Raw genomic sequence first — 18,149 nt, 5'->3', positions numbered from 1 at the left:
GGAGCAGCTGGGACCCTGGGCGTAAAGAAAGGACGGGGGGGTCACAGACACCTGTGAACCTGCCTGACGCTAGGAACCACGGCAACAGCCCCGAGAGCAGGCTACACGAACCAACCGGCTTCCCACTGCCAGCACCGGGCACTGAACCGCCACCAGACTGCAAGGACACCATCCAACAGGTCCGGAACTAGCTTGTCCTTATGCACCGGTCACTGCATCGACAAAGCATCTAACACTCTTGTCGCACCATGGAATCACACACAAAAAAAATGCAAAACCAACCAACCTGAACTTGAACGTAGATGAATGCCAGGAGCCACACCAACGTGGGAGGGGGGGAGAATGGAGTGGTCAGGGACACACATACACAAACAGCAACTACCAGAACGCTGCTGCACCAACTACCCACCCAAGGCTGAGCCGGCCCGTCACAGGTCCACCTGACAGAACCCATATAGAGTTAAGCCCAGAGCATAGTTAATGCAGAGGCGATTTGCACTGAGGGTTCAGGGGGGAGTGATGTCATGTATCTTATATGGCCACTGCTGGTACCATATCAAGGTGTATCACCAGAGGGCACAGCAGTGGGAGACTTGTAGGTTACCTGTACAGGTGTGCCTGGCCTAGTATAAAAGGCAGACCACCAGGTGTGATCCTCACCCTGGAGTTAACTAATAAAGGACTAAGGTCATACAGTTCAAGTACAACACACTGCCTCATGGAGTCATTGTTAGATCTAAGGACAGAACAGTTACCTCTTCAAAAAATTCAATTAAGTTAATCAGACAAATTCATGCTGACTGTCCTTGATTAATCCATGTCTTTCCAAATAAAGATTTATCCTGTTCCTCAGAATTTTTTCCAATAATTTTCCCACCACCAAAGTTAGGCTGACTGGCCTATAATTACTCAGTCTATCCCTTGCTTCCTTTTAAAACAAAGGTACAACATTAGCGGTCCCCTGGCACCACACCTGTAGCCAGAGAGGATTGGAAAATGATGGTTAGAGCTTCTGCTATTTCTTCTTTGGCTTCTCTTAACAACCTGGGATACATTTCATCCGGGCCTGGGGATTTATCAAATTTCAAAGTTGCTAAACCCCTTAATACTTTCTCTCTCACTATATTTATCTTGTCTAATATTTCACACACCTCCTCCCTCATTGCAAAGTCTGCATCGCCCCTTTCTTTTGTGAAAATGGATGCAAAGTATTCAGTAATAATCATACCCATGTCTTCCGCCTCTACAGATTTCCTTTATGATCTCTAATAGGCCCCATTCTTTCTCTAGTTATCCTCTTGCTCTTAACGTATTTATAAAACTTCTTTGGGTTTTCCCTGATTTTACTTGCCAACATTCTTTCATGCTCCCTCTTTGCGTTCCTGATATTTTTTTTAATTGCACCCCTGCACTTCTTATGCGCCTCTGGAGTTTCTGTAGTGTTGAGTTCCCGGTATCTGTCATAAGCATCCCTTTTTTTGTTTATCTTACCCTGTATGTCCTTTGACATCAAGGGGACTCTAGATTTGTTAGCCCCACCCTTTTTTTAAGGGAACATATAAAAGATAATAAAGGATTAATCACACTAATAGGGGTAGTCTACAGATCACCGAATAATGGAAGGGAGGTTGTAGATGAAATATGCAACCAAATTAGGGAAATGAGTAAAAAAATAGAATAATAATCATGGGGGATTTCAACTACACAAATATTAATTGGACTGAAGGGGTAGGTTAAGGGGATAAGGAAATAGAGTTCCTACAATGTGTACATGACTCATTTTGAACTCAATATGTAATAAGGGAGGATTCACTTTTGAATCTAGTAATGGGGGAATGAACCAGAGCAGATAAGAGAAGTAAAAGTTGAGGAACACCTAGGCAATAGTGACCATAATATAAACACTTTAAGATAATAATTGAGAAGGACATAAGTATGATGAAAATCAGGGTAATAAATTGGAGAAAAGCTTATTTTGAGGGGCTGAGAATAGAACGTGAAAATAAAATGGACAACAATATTGGCAAAAAACGATGTAGAACAGCAATGGAAAGCATTGCTCAAAACTGTTCAACAGAGACCAGGAAAAATACATTCCACTAATAAACAAGAACAAGCTAAACACTAATTAGACACCGTGGATGAATAAAGTCATAAGGGAAAAAATGAGGCTAAGGAAAGGGACATTCATTAAGTACATGAACAGCAGGGGAGAACGTAATAAGGGAGAATATGAAGGGATTAGGAGAGAAGTCGAAAACAATTAGGAAGGCAAAGAAGAACTATGAAATTAAATTATCAAGGAACATAAAACAAAATAGTCCAATATTTTACAGGCACATAAATAAAAAAGGAAGGTTGGGATGAGAATAGGGCCACTAGGGATGGAGAGGATAATCCCACAGGCAGTAATTGAGAGATGGCAGAGATGTTAAATAATTACTTTGCTTCAGTATTTACCAAAGAGATAGAACAGATGAAGATGTCATTGAATGATGAGATGAGTAATGAGTTAACTGGATTTAAAATAAAACTAGGAGATATACTAAATAAAGTAATGAAACTCAAAAGGATAAAAACCCTTTGTCCGGATGGATTATATCCGCGCATGGTAAAAGAATCTAGGGAAGAAATAGCAGAGGCTTTACTACACATATTTAGTAATTCTTTAGGAAAAGGTGTAGTGCCAGAGGACTGGTGGGTAGCTAACGTAATACATATGTTTAAGAAGGGGGATAGAACATGTCTCGGGAATTATAGACGAGTCAGCTTAACATTAATGGTAGGACAAATAATGGAATCCCTACTAAAGGAGAGAATAGAAAAACATCTTGAAACAAAAAATATAATAATAAATAATGGATTTCAAAAAGGAAAGTCTTGCTTGACCAACTTAATTGAATTTTTTGAAGAGATAACAGAGAGTAGACAATGGTAATGCAGTAGAAGTATTTATCTAGATTTCCAAAAGACCTTCAATAAGGTACCCCATAATAGACTGCTGAAAAAGGTCAGAGAACGTGGAGTCAGGGGATAAGTAGCAGAATGGATAGCTAACTGGCTTCAAAACAGAAAGCAGAGAGTAGGGATAAAGGATAGCTATTCACAATGGCAGAAGGTGGGTAGTGGTGTTCCACAAGGATCAGTGCTGGGACCACTGTTGTTCACAATATATATTAACGATTTAGACTTTGGAATCAAAAACACAATTTCTGAATTTGTGGATGACACCAACTTGGGGGTGGTGGGGGGAATGGGGAAATATAGAGGAGAACTGCAACAAATTACAGGAGGGCATTAATAAAATTGTAAAATGGGTATATTATTGCCAACTGAAATTCATCACAGATAAATGTGAGGCATTATATTTTGCTAAGATAAATGGGAAGGTCATATATTACTTGGAAAATAAGAATCTAAATGGGGTAGCGGAGCAAAGGGATCTGGGAGTACAAATACAACAATCACGAAAAATATCGACACAGGTTAACAAAGTCATAAAAAAAACAAGCACTGAGCTTTATTTCTAGAGGTATAGAATTGACAAGTAGGGACGTTATGCTGAACTTATATCGAACCTTGGTCAGACCACATTTGGAGTACTGTGTGCAATTCAGATCGCCATATTACAAAAAGGATATGGAGACACTGGAGAGGGTGCAGAGAAGATTTACAAGGATGATACCAGAACTGCAAGGTTATACCTATCAGAAAAGGATGAACAGGCTGGATCTCTTTTCTCTTGAAAAGAGAAGGCTGAGGGGTTACCTAATAGAGGTCTTTAAAATCATGAAAGGTTTTGATAGAGTAGATACTGAGAGAGTGTTTCCACTTGTGTGGAAGATCATAATTAGAGGCCATCAATATAAGATAGTCACCAAGAAATCAAATAAGGAATTCAGAAGACACTTCTTTATCTACAGAGTATCGAGAATGTGGAACTTGCTACCACAAGGAGTGAAGCGAATAGTATAGATGCATTTAAAGGAGCGGTTAGATAAGCATATGAGGGAGAAGGGAATAGAGGGTTATGCTGATAGGGTTAGATGAGGACAGATGGTAGGAGGCTTGAATGGAGCATAAACACTGGCATGGACTGGTTGGGATGAATGGCCTGTTTCTGTGCTGTACATCCTAGGTAATCCTATGTAATTCTATGCATGGACTAATGATCCAGAGAGGCAAGTTCAAATCCCACCATGGCAGCTGGGGAATTTAAATTCAATTAATTAAATAAATCTAATAAAAAGCTAGTGTCATGAATGGTGACCATGGGCTCAATTATCCACATGGGTGATTTTTGGCGCAGTTGAAGAGGTACGTACGATTTTTTAGAGGCCCAAATGCGGCAAAAAAAATCCAAGTTTCACCCGAATTAATTTTGAATTTGGAGCAGCGCAGATTGGCTTTAAGCTTTGTGGATGGAGCTTAAGGCCTGTGCCAAAAACTGATGTTGCTAGTGTAATGAGGGATGCTCAGAAGGGCTGAGGTTAGAAACTGAAAAAGGGCTGAGGCTGGGCTGGAGACTGAAGCCTGCTGCCTTCCCAGGCCGAAAGGACCCCGCACGCACCAGCCCGCTGCCTTCTGTTTAAAATTACTTTTTGGAATTAACTACAGATTATAGTGTGACAATAGATTTGTTGATTAAACAGTTTAATTTAATAACTTCCAAATTTAGGGGGTTTTAGTGATCACATGACCTGATTCAGTAATAGGAATAATTAGCTGTTCTCTGGGAGTTGAGGTGGATTTTGCTTCTGTTTTTTTTGGGGTGCTGGAGTTTATTACTTCAGTGAATGTTTGCTGCAACACTAGATTGAAAAGTATTTTACAATTGTATTGGAAGGGAAAGTCAAAAATGGGAAATTCTAATCTTCGTTAACTTATAAATTGAAGTGCATTTTGAATTTTATCTTGGTTACATCGACTCTTGGCAGTTCAGAACGGATGTGGCTGAGTTTGGAGCAAAATCTAGAGAACGAATCCTTCAACAGAAAGCACCAAAACATGGGTAACAATGCAATAGGTCTTACGAAACTGTCTATTTACTCATTTTATTGCACACTGCAGTTGAATTTGATTGTATATAGTTGGAAAGTAATAGATAACCACTGTTTCCAGTGTCCTCGTACTGTGTTCATTTTCTTACACAAACCCCTGGTACCAATGTTGCTGTTGGCATCTAACTTGGATGCATGTAAGTCTTAGCTGTGTTGAATAATTGTTGCCCAGACTTGCATATATATGAATTATGCACAAACTGTAAATATGGTTAAAACAATGCAATAAATGTGATTCCCTTGATTTACATGGAAGAATTTACTTTGTAATAGAGTACATATGATGTGATAATCCCAGTAGAGAGCTGTTGTAGCCTAGCGATGGTATACTGTGCTGTTGGCTCCAGCTTAACACCTGCCCAACACAGTGCTACTTAGTCCAATATATACCATTCTGTGCAATGGAGTTGCATAAGCTCCTTATTTACAAATACGAGGGAAGTTTCTCAGGTCAATTAATATGCTGGTGGGTAGGTGTTCCATTTTGTTTTTATTACAGCAGATATATTCCTTGGGTTTGCATCATTAGCCACTCTTCTGAGCCTGCTGCTCCCTACTAACAATAGAGTGCCTTTCAACTGTCCAAAATCCAGATAACCCTCGTCGCTGTATTCCGGCTTACTGGAATAAATCATGTAATCGCCTAGACTTTTGTAAGGGGAGGAATAAATACTATCAGAACGTAGGTTCGGCTAGCAACTACAAGACAGGTTTATTTAATATTAACTAGGTAAAGGAATAATATTCAGTTGAAGCAGTATATTTCTAGTACTATTCTTATTAAAATAACAAAACTTCTTTGTTAAACATAAAACTGACCATTGAAACTTATTGCTTGCTTCTTGCATGGCTTTACTCGACCACAGAACCTCTGATTAACCTTGGGCACCTGATGGCTTTCGGCCTGGGATGGCAGCGGGCCAGCCCTCACCTATCCCGGGCCAAAATGAACAACACCCCCACCTACCTGCCCTGCCTTCAGCCTCCCGGTCTACTACCCCGCCCCTAGTCCTAGCCGAAGGGCTTGCAGATGTGTTCTCCTGCCCCTAGCCAAGGCCGAGTAGTCTCCTCCCTCCCAGTCAAAGGCTTCCCCCCACCCCTTCTCCCTCCCCCCACCTCTCTCTTCCTCTCCCATCTCTCTCTCCCCCTCTCTCTTACCTTTCCTGCTGCTGCTGTCCGGGTATCTGCTGCACTTACCTGCGCCGATTTCCTTACCAGCGCCGATTTCTTTAACTGTCCGCAAGGGTTTTCTCGAGTGGCCACATACACTGGCCTAAGTAGAACTGGAGTAACTATTAGCTGGACAAAGTTGCCTAAGTGGCCAGAATTGGCGTAGGTGGCTGGTAATGCACCCTTTTGAGAAAAAAAAATACCTAAAAAAACATAACTAAGTCAATTACGCTGGTGCAAATTGATTGGGGAAACTGGGGATTTTTAAGTTAGACCAGAAAAAGCAGCCTACTCCAAAAAAAACAGCAAATACTAGGGAAAATTGAGTCCCATAAAACTACCAATTGCCGTAAAAACTCATCTGGTTCATTAATGTTCTTCAGAGAAGAAAATCTGCCATCCTTACCTGGACTGGTCTATATGTGACTCCAGACAACAACGTGATTGGCTCTTATCTGCCCTCTGAAATGGCCTAGCAAGCCATTCAGTTGTAACAAACCACTACAAGAAACAATAATAAGAATAAAACCGGATGGACCACCCAGCATCTAACTCGGCACCGGCTTCGGACATAACGTCACACCTAGCCCAGTCGACCCTGCAAAGTCCTCCTCACTAACATCTGGGGGCTTGTGCCAAAATTGGGAGAGCTGCCCACAGATAGTGAAGCAACAGGAGACTATAATCATACTCACAGAATGATACCTTTCAGCCAATGTCCTAGACTCCTCAATCACCATCCCTGGGTATGTCCTGTCCCATCGACAGAATAAAAGAACATAAGAAATAGGAACAGGAGTAGGCCATTTGGCACCTCGAATCTGCTCCACCATTCAATAAGATCATGGCTGATCTGATAGTGGCTTCAACTCCACTTTCCTGCCTGTTCCCCATAACCCTTGACTCCCCTATAGTTCAAAAATCTGTCTGTCTCCACCTTAAATATATTCAATGACCCAGCCTCCACAGCTCTCTGGCATAGAGAATTCCAAAGATTCACAACCCTCTGAGAGAACAAATTCCTCCTCATCTCCGGTTTAAATTGACGACCCCTTATTCCGAATTCCCCCTAGTTCTAGGTTCCCCCAAGAAGGGAACATCCTCTCTGCATCTACCCTGTCAAGCCCCCTCAGAATCCTATGGGCCCAAAATTGATGAAGGTCTCCACCCACCTAAGTGCTGCCCAAAGGACCGGCGATGCCCGCCGAGGTCCCTGGCGGTTCTTTGGGTGGGATATTCATGACGAAGGTCCCTCGAAGGTCGGCGGGTGGGCAAATGAGCAACTTACGCCGCCAATCTGGGCGGCAGCCGAAGGGCCGCTAAGGATGGAGTCGGGCCCACAGAGGGCCAAAGAGCTGGAAAGAAAAAGCATCAACAAAAAAAACCATCTGAAGACCTTCAGGGGACCCCATCCAGGTAAGTCGCTGTAAAGAAATAAATTACAAAAAGTTCACTAACCTTTTTTTCATCATCTTTTTACTTATCGTCAGGGACAGACCAGCCTCCAGCTAGCGGTCCACCCCCGTTCTGCTGCCGAGTCCCGCCCACATGAATATCGCATTTGGTGGGCGGGAGCTCAGTTGCGCGACTCGGCCGTCTGCTGATGTCAGCGGGCGCTTCCCGGCAGCTCTCCCCTCCCACCCGCTCCAGGCCATGTCGAAAGTGGCACTAGGCGGTTCGACCAGAGGAATGTCGGCGGTAGTAGGCGGTATGGCCATCAATTTCGGCCCCTATATGTTTCAATAAGATCACCTCTCATTCTCCTAAACTCCAATGAGTATAGGCCCAACCTGCTCAACCTTTCTTCATAAGACAACTCCTTAATCTCAGGAATCAACCTAGTGAACCTTCTCTGAACTGCCACCAATGCACGTATATCCCTCCTTAAATAAGGAGACCAAAATTGTACGCAGTACTCCAGCTGTGGTCTTACCAGTTAGAAACAGCCTGCTCGGGAAACACATCTGGACTATTTTGGAGTCAAACAGATGATCGTTTGTGACAGTGCAGTATGGCCAAATGACAGGACTCTCCCAGTCACCCACGAATGGATCGGATAAAAACACAACCATGATTCTCAAATCAGTTCGTTTTTTAACATGCGCCCCTGCCCCAGCCCACCCCCTCCCCCGGCCCTGTTTATTTACAAAGGGGGTGGAGGAATCTGAAACAGTCTTATTCAAACTCCTGAACCCCAAACCGCTGTATGCTGATTGGAGCGTGGGCAGGTACAGCAGGAGAGGCGAGGTTGGGGCGCAGGAGCGACGAGTGATTGTGGACCGACTTCTTCGGGGCCCAGGAGAGGCGTGAGTTCGGGGCCCACAAGAGGCGAGGGCCCAGAGGCAGCACGGGCCAGCCCACACTGCAATATGTGTGCGCACTCGATCCGTGCAGCAGAGCTGGTCTCCAATCGTCTTGGTTAATCCTTGCCACTGGACCAAAACATAGCTGTGTCAAGCCCGTGTGGTGGCTGGTGTGCAACGGCCACCACATGTTAAAAAAATTCACGCACAGGCATCTTCCACCCTTCAACATGTAGTTCGGGACCTGGCATATCAGGTCCTTCATTGAAGCACCTGTGAACTCATCCCTTTTTGGTGTGGAAGCAAGTCATCCTCGATACAAGGGACCACCTACGATGATGAGTATGGCCAGCAAGCAGACTGAAAGGAAAAGTAATTATTTTCAATTTCTTGCAATCAATTGCACTGGGCAGCAATTTAAAATGTTTTAAGTCCCCCCCAACCATGCAACAATATTGACATTCCAGATGTCCAGTATTGCTAACGTATTAATGATGACAAGTATATCAGATGACAAAGTGGCATCATTCCCTTCCAATTTGAATACAAATATCGTTTGGTATATATAACATCGCCATCACTTCTGACAAAAACTCTTGGAAGTGGTTTCTGCAAACAGTCCCCAATTACCCTGAAACCACACCAAAATGGACAGAAATTTGGAGTACAATTTCTGGATACAATCTTAATTTAACGACTTTCAGATGAGACTTTAAACTGAGGCCTCGTCTGCTCTTTCAGGTGTTCGTAAGAGATCCCATGGCACTATTTCAAAGAAGAGCAGGGGAGTTATCCCCGGTGTCCTGGCCAATAGTTATCTCTCAATCAACATAACAAAAACAGATTATCTGGTCCATTATCACACTGCTGTTTGTGGGAGCTTGCTGTGCGCAAATTGGCTGACGCATTTCCCACATTACAACAGTGACTACACTCTAAAAGTACTTCATTGGCTATAAAGCGCTTTGAGACGTCTGGTGGTCATGAAAGGCGCGATATAAATGCAAGCATTTCTTTTTCCTTTTTTTCAATGAGCAAGAGATACCCACTGGCAAAGATGAAATGGAAAAGGGCTTGGTTTGGATGATGACTGTTCACAACATTTCCAGTCAATGTGATGCTTCAGTTAGGCTAAGAATGAGATTCAAGACCACAACAGCAGCAGGAAGGGAAGTACCCGACTCATGTTACACAGTTATGTCAGACTGGAATGAGTCTGTAGTGAGGGTTTTTCCAGGTTTCAAATGTAAAGCCTGTAATACTCACTTACTCATGAGATCAGATGATCTAAGCCATGCTACCTTCCCCCAATTATACTGCAAAGGAATATTGAAGCACATTTTGACATTGAATGTACAACACAGAAAATGGCCTATAGCCCAACTGATTCATGCTCCATAGATCCTCCTCTCACCCCTCTTCATCTAACCCTATCAGCATACCTTTCCATTCCTTTCTCCTTCATGTGTTTATCTAGATTTCCATCTATAGTAATAGGTGGGATGTACGCACACATACTCATCTCCATATTAATGAGCCCATTACAAAAATAGGGAAGGGATACACTTTCCATACATACTACACAACTAAAACAGGTCCTATTTTGCAATGCTTTCCTCCATCACAAGAGCAATGAAGCCCGACAAAACTATTCTAAACAAAGACCTTTCTGGTATGTCTAAAGAAGACCCGTCTTTGCATCCCTGCAGTTTAATAGGACTCCGTTGCTCGTGATGGAGTATGTGCCCATTTTGGTAGTGCCAACATAAAACTCATTCTTAGTCTTACCATCCTCAAAGTGTAGTAAAATGTTTCAGCAGACTGAGAAAATGCTCACTGCTTATTCTTCACAGCGACAGGAAATGATTTAAAAGAAAAAGAAAAATGAAATCACTTCTCCAAGTCGGTCAAGTTAACTTGTCAGTTTCAGGACTCACTGACTGGAACCAAAATAACTCAACTTGGGTCATTTTGTTACAGCTGAGCTCATCCCTCAGCAACTACAAAATAAAGGTGCAAATATGTTTGCGTCTAAGTGCCAAACATCCTACCGGCGTAGATGGGCTGTTAAAGAAGCCAGTGTGATTTTCAGACATTTCTTTCAAAAAGCAAACCGTTTCCATCAGACACTTCGGGCTTGACTTTTGGGTTTTGGGGTTTTTGGGCGAAAACGATAATGATACGTGAAAATTACCGTTTTCGCTGTGCTACCGCTTTTAGGCAGAACTTTCAGCCTTTAGAATCTGCGCCAGAATTATTCGCGGCTCAAAACGCGAGTTTCGCCAACTTTAGTGCGTGGCCGTTTGCACTGCGAAACATTACCAAGAACCTTAACTAACCAATCGCTGCAAAAAAAATTAAAAATTAAAACTTTAACTTAACTTGTTTACAGGTTTTCTAACTTACTGCTGCTGGCAAGGTTTGACCTGTCGGTATTCTGGGCGTGGCGTATGGGTCGGGAGAATGCCGAAACCCACACGGTAACACAATCCGCGTCGTTACACGTCCAGCGCAGCTCTCCCCGGTGGTACGTCCCATCACCGCCGCAAGGAGCCGAGGATCCCCTCCGAGCTTTGCGACCGGGTTTTCGCAGAGGATCAAAATGCAACAAAAACGCGGTCGCAAACCCCTCTAAAATCCAGCCTATTTCACTCTGTTATAATGATGTCATTGATATATCTCTCAGAGCCAATGTCCAAATCAGAGACAAAAAAAAAATCAGCATTCCAGCAGGAAATGACCAACACTGTTTGTTCAGCAACAAATGATTGGCTCAATAAGATACCCTCTTGAGCAACTACCAATGAACTGTAGATTCATTAGCTCAACAAACCTGCAGGGTTCACTATCAGCGGACACTAGTCCCAGCTTATTATCCAATGTTGCATATTTAAAACCAGAGCTCAGGAACTGTGCATGCATCACAGTACACAGAGTTATATTTTGATTTATATTTTAGTTTTTTTCTATTAAATCTCTCATTGTTCCCATGCAGTCTACAATCATCACAACCTTACAAAAACATCTTTGTTTCCCTTTTAGCAATACAATCCCAACCATGAGGGTAGAATATGAACATTTTGCAGCAGCAGTTTGTTTGTCCTGTTATGGAACTGACAGACTCAACTATGTTCTTAGATTTTTTTATGAACTTAACGTCACACCGGTTAACACTGTCATATGAACATAAGAACATAAGAAATAGGAGCAGGGGTAGGCTATTTGGCCCCTTGAGCCTGTTCCACTATTCAATAAGATCATGGCTGATCTGATCTTGGCCTCAACTCCACTTTCCTGCCCGTTTTCCATAACCCTTAACTCCCCTATCATTCAAAAATCTGTCTATCTCTACCTTAAATATATTCAATGACCCAGCCTCAACAGCTCTCTGGGGTAAAGAATTCCAAAGATTCACAACCCTCTGAGAGAAGAAATTCTTCCACATCTCCATTTTAAATTGTGACCCCTTATTGTGAAACTATGCCCCCCAGTTCTAGATTCCTCCACGAGGGGAAACATCCTCTTTGCAGCTATCTTGTTCAGCCCTCTCAGAATCTTATACATTTCAATAAAATCACCTCTCATTCTTCTAAACTCCAATGAGTATAGGCCCAACTTGCTCATAAGATAACCTTCATCTCAGGAATCAACTTAGTGAACTTTCTCTGAACAGCCTTCAATGCAAGTATACCCCTCCTTAAATATGGAGACCAAAACTGTGGCCTTACCAATACCCTATGCAGTTGTAGTAGGACTTCTCTGCTTTTATACTCTATCCCCCTTGCAATAAAGACCAACATTCAATTTGCCTTCCTGATTACTTGCTGTACCTGCATACTAACTTTTTGTGTTTGATGCACAAGAACCCCCCAGGTCCCTCTGCAGGTACTGCAACACTTTGCAATTTTTCTCCATTTGAATTATAATTAGCTTTTCTATTATTTCTGCCAAAGTGGATAACCTCACATTTTCCCATATTATACTCCATCTGCCAAATTTTTGCCCACTCACTTAGCCTGTCTATATCCCTTTGTAGATTATTTGTGTCCTTCTCACAACTTGCTTTCCCACCTATCTTTGTATCATCAGCAAATTTGGCTACAGTACACTCAATCCCTTCATCCAATGAATATAGATTGTAAATAATTGAGGCCCCAAAATTAATCCCTGTGGCACCCCACTTGTTACAGTTTGCCAACCTGAAAATAACCCATTTATCCCGGCTCTCTGTTTTCTGTTAGTTAGCCAATCCTCAATCCATGCTAATATATTACCCCCAACCCCGTGAGCTCTTATCTTGTGCAGTAACGTTTTTTGTGGCACCTTATCGAATGCCTTCTGGAAATCCAAATACACCACATCCACTGGTTCCCCTTTATCCACCCTGTTCATTATATCCTGAAAGAACTGTAGCAAATTTGTCAAACACAATTTCCCTTTCATAAAGCCATGCTGACTCTGCTTGATTGTATTATGATTTTCTAAATTTCCTGCTACTACTTCCCTAACAATGGACTCCAGCATTTTCCCAATGACAGATGTTAGGCTAACTGGTCTATAGCTTCCTGCTTTCTGTCTCCCTCCTTACATGTACGGTTTTCCAATCTCCTGAGAGCTTTCCAGAATCCAGGGAATTTTGGTAGATTACAACCAACTTCTTTTAAGACCCTAGGATGCATTCCATCAAGGCTAGGGGACTTGTCCACCTTTAATCCCATTTGTTTGCCTAATACTTTTTCTCTAAAGATAGTGATTGTTTTAAGTTCCCCCCTCCTTGATTATCTGTAGCACCTTGATTATCTATTCTTATTGGGAAGCTTTCAGTGTCTTCTACCGTGAAGACCGATACAAAATATTTGTTCAAAGGCTCTGTCAGTCAGCATTAAATCACAATATTAAAAATATAATCAGACAAGTGTGGCCACTGATTCATTCGGAGACTCACTGAAAGGTGCGTTTGGTCTTGCGAGAGCGTGCCAATGCTGCAAGGCTCTGAAGGCAAATCTCAAATAGACTTCTATTATTATTTAGACACACCCATGCTTCCTAATCCGAATCGAAACTGAGATTGTCATAAAGGGCAGTGGTGTGTGTGTGTGTGTGTATGGGAGAGTGTGTGTGGGAGGGAGATGCAGGAGTGTGTGTGTGAGTGTGTGTTTGTGAGTGTGTGTGGGAGTGTGTGTGTGTGTGTATGGGAGTGTGTGTGTGGGAGGAGGATGCGGGAGTGTGCGTGTGTGTGAGTGTATGTGTGTATGGGAGTGTGTGTGTGGCAGGGGGATGTGGGGGTGTGTGTGTATGTGTGTGTGTGTGAGTGTGTGTGTATGTGTGTGTGTGGGAGGGGGATGCGGGAGTGTGTGTGTGTGTGTGTGGGAGGGGGATGCGGGAGTGTGTGTGTGTGTGTGAGTGTGTGTGTGTGTGTGTGTGTGTGTGTGTGTGTCTGAGGGGGATGCGGGAGTGTGTGTGTGTGTGTGTGTTTGAGGGGGATGCGGGAGTGTGTATGTGTGTCTGAGGGGGATGCGGGAGTGTGTGTGTGTGTGTGTGTGTGTGTGTGTGGGAAGGAGATGCGGGAGTGTTTGTGTGTATGTGTGTGTGTGAGTGTGTGTGTGTATGTGTATGGGAGTGTGTGTGTGGGAGGGGGATGCGGGTGTGTGTGTGTGTGGGAGGGGGATGCGGGAGTGTGTGTGTGTGTGTGTAAGTGTGTGTGTGTGTGTGAGTGTGTGTGTGTGTGTGTGAGTGAGTGTGTGTGTGTGTGAGTGTTTGTGTGTGTGTGTCTGAGGGGGATGCGGGAGTGTGTGTGTGTGTGTCTGAGGGGGATGCGGGAGTGTGTGTGTGTGTGTGTGTGTGTGTGTGTGTCTGAGGGGGATGCGGGAGTGTGTGTGTGTGTGTGTGTGTGTGTCTGAGGGGGATGCGGGAGTGTGTGTGTGTGTGTATGTGTGTGTGAGTGTGTGTGTGTGTGAGTGTGTGTGAGTGTGTGGGAAGGAGATGCGGGAGTGTGTGTGAGTGTTTGTGTGTGTGTCTGAGGGGGATGCGGGAGTGTGTGTGTGTGTGTGTGGGAAGGAGATGCGGGAGTGTGTGTGTGTGTGTGTGTGAAGGAGATGCGGGAGTGTGTGTGTGTGTGTGTGTGTGTGTGGGAAGGAGATGCGGGAGTGTGTGTGTGTGTGTGTGTGTGTGTGTGTGGGAAGGAGATGCGGGAGTGTGTGTGTGTGTGTGTGTGTGTGTGTGTGTGTGGGAAGGAGATGCGGGAGTGTGTGTGTGTGTGTGTGGAAGGGAGATGTGGGTGGGAGGTGGCTCATTAAGAGTTTCTCTCTTTGTTTTGGTCAGTCTTATAAATGGAATGCATGAACCTTTTTATCCCCCAGTACGGTGAAGGGATTTTACAGAATTTTTTTCCGAATGCAGACAAATCTGCCATGCATTTCCAGCATTTTCAGTCTTTATTTCAGATTTCCAACATCCAGTTTTTTTTTCATGTCAGCATTCACCATTGAATTAACAAACAATCTTAGATGTTATAAAAGGATGATATCTGTACACTCTCAATCACCCTTTGTGTTGTGTTTTAAGAACATAGCAACATTAGGAACAGGAACGGGCCATTCAGCCCCTCGGGCCTGCTCCTCCATTCAATGAGATCAGGGCTGATCGGCACCTCAACTCCATATTCCTGGCTTAGCTCCACATCCCTTGATCCCCTTAGCAAACATAAATCAATCGATCCCAGTCTTGAATGCTCGCATTGTCTCAGAAAAAACACTCTTTTAGGGTGAGAAATTTCCAGATTTTTACTACTCTTTGTGTGAAAAAAGTTTTCAGATGCTTGCTGTTGTGTATCTGTAAAGCATGCACTCCCATGTTCCGCCACCAGGGAGCTCATCCCCTGAAGTCCCAAGGGATCCTAGCATCCCTTGGGAGCACTGTATATAAGCCAGCCCCTAAGGCCTGTTCCTCACTATGGAGTGTCTTACTAAAGACTGAGGTCACTGTTACTTTAACCTCCCTGTCTGCAGCCTCATCTGTGTTAGGAACACATTACTTGCAGCCTCCTGTTTGAAGTCAATCTCGAAGCAGACACTTGGGTCAAGTATTATTTTGAAGTAGGATTGAGGAGGATGGTCAGCACACTCAATTCATGATGTAACGGCAGAGGGAATTCTTTGCAAAATGTCCTCTCCAAAGCTATGGTGGGTTCATAGAGGTTAGATGATAAAATGGCTGCCAGCAAGGCAGCATACATTTTTAATCCTGTGCTCAAAAGAAACATTACAAATGCTGAAATTCACATTGAAGGTAAAATTCAACTTCGGGAAGGGCACCAGCCGGGAGTGGCAGATCGATCGCCCATTGTACATCTTGCCCAATTTCCCTTGCCATTGAAGTCAGTCAGGATCTGAAAGAGAAAATACAAGTTAACTAGAATTTGCTGGGTCGAGCCACCAAGTTATTGGGATTATTACTGTCACAGCTGAAGTCCCTGAAAATGATGGCGGTGGTGAATAAAGCCACGGTTACAGCAATGCCATAATTTTCTGGGACTTTAGCTCTGCTCCACCAGAAGAGTCACTGAATCCTGGAATGGATTGTATTGCAAACTCTGCCCCTCAGTGAAAACAGCAGCAAGGCCAATCGGCTGCACTTAGGCCAGTTTTATCAGCATTTGTGGGAACGCCATTTCGGAAAGAGGGTCGGGCTCAATAAATCTGTTGAAACAATTGTGAATTAGGCAACTGATGAAACTTAACACACCATGCATCAAATGATTCCATAGCAACATTGTGTAATTGTCAATGATAATATTGTGTATACATAGTCTAAGAGCACAAAAATTACAACACTCTCCATGGGCTGATTTTAAAAGTGTTAAATTACTTTATTCAGGCGATGGCCAAACAAGTCTTTACAAACAATAAGCTTTGCTACCAATCACTACTCAGGTTACGGAACTAATCACAGATTTATTTCGAAAGATGTTATACCAATAGCAGAGAGGAACGGATGAATTTTCAGTATGCTTGTGATTTATGTACACGTGGTCAATGTGAGCTCCTGGATTGGTTTCGACACCTGAGGGAGTTGGAGAGGAATTTGACAGAATTTTTTCCCTGACATCGCTGCAGGGGGTGGGGATGCGGTGGGGGTGCGGGGGGGGGGGGGGGTGGGGTTGCGGTGGGGAGGAGGTGGGAGAGAAAGTGTCTAGTCATGATGCACTATGATCATTGCGGATTTGAGAATAATCAAAGACATCTGAAAATAAATGCAAAGGCACTTCTTAAGAATATATAAGGCAGTTTGATAATAGATCATAGATTGATACAGCACAGAAGAAGGCCATTCAACTTATCGTGCCTGTTCCGGCTCCTTGTAAGAGCGATCCAATTAGACCCACTCCCCTCCTCTTCCCCAAAGCACTGTAATTTTTTTCCTTTCAAGTATTTATTCAATTCCCCTTTGAAAGTTACTATTGAATCTGTGTTGTATGTAGCACTCAAATCACTGACTCCACACATTCTGGTGTTGTAGTAACTGCTGTGACCTGTATTGTGTAACTCCAGAGTGACTCTCAGGTGTGGTGGGTAGCCTTTTATACTCTGTCTTGCAGGTACTTCCAGGTCTCCCACCACAGCGCCCTCTGTGGCGCCCCATTGTAACCATACATTTAATATACCTGGGCAATACATAACATCTCACTCCACCCCCAGTTCCAAAAGCCATTGCCGGTAACCTCGGCCTTGTTCGTCCTGGTTGATTTGTGAGTGTGAGTCCATGACCATCTATTTCCCTCTTCTACTCCCTGTACAGATTATGCTTGCGATCCAGTGCAAGCATGTGGTATTTGCAGTCCTTACATGGGTGATGAAGTACACGAGCATAACCTCCAACAGAAAGCAGGTATACATAGACAGTGCATTTGTATGGTACATATAGATAGATGCATTGAAGAATTATAACAAAAGGTTGCAGGTACATTGAACAGTTATTTAATCCCAGCTCCACTGGGTGAGGTACGGTGGCAGCATACAGCCCCTTTTTGCCTGAGGTAATGGGCTGCTCTGAGACAGGGTATCGCAACTAGTGCGTTGCCTCTGTTCTCAGAAAGTAGTCGCGTTTGCGGCTCATCTGCCATCGCTGAACCATTGCATGAATCACATAAAATCGGCAATCGCATTAGTCCTGTTAGTCACAGATCCATTACTCATGCTAGTCACAGATCCATTAACCCTTTTACTTGCACCTCGTGGTATTAACACTTTTTGTAAATCACCCATCATTTTAAATACAGTAATCATTTCAGCATCAAAATATTAACTCATGTCATCATACAAATCACATTACTCATTTAGACTTGCTCTTGCCTTACAAAAGTCTCTTTGTGGGGACCGCCAACAGTGTAAGGCCCTTTTAAGACTCCCGGGTACATTCTCCTTTTAAGACGCCATCTTGTTGTTCCCATGAGGCTTCCACTGGGCGCCGCCATTTTAGTTGCTCTGCTTGCCTTTCTCTGCAGACTTCTGCTGCCACGAGGCTCGCCACCATCTTGAGCTCACTGTGCCCCTTTACATTGAAACAACTCCGCCAACAGTTGAGCCGATTACAGAAAAGGAGGTTCCAAGCCAAAAGA

At 43.5% G+C, this 18,149-nt stretch overlaps 1 long non-coding RNA gene across 1 annotated transcript in view; it reads right to left on the bottom strand.

The window, feature by feature from the left end:
• LOC139277029 (uncharacterized) overlaps window positions 1–11,220 on the bottom strand; it is a 147,773-nt gene extending 136,553 nt beyond the window's left edge. The window contains exon 1 of the long non-coding RNA XR_011596018.1: window positions 10,940–11,220. This is a non-coding gene — a long non-coding RNA (uncharacterized lncRNA). The remainder of the gene's footprint in view (window positions 1–10,939) is intronic.
• Window positions 11,221–18,149: the final 6,929 nt, after the last annotated feature.

The sequence above is a fragment of the Pristiophorus japonicus genome, chromosome 12 (genome assembly GCF_044704955.1).
Source record: "Pristiophorus japonicus isolate sPriJap1 chromosome 12, sPriJap1.hap1, whole genome shotgun sequence".
NCBI classification, from domain to species: Eukaryota; Metazoa; Chordata; class Chondrichthyes; family Pristiophoridae; genus Pristiophorus; species Pristiophorus japonicus.
This window is presented reverse-complemented; position numbering and strand designations above follow the sequence as displayed.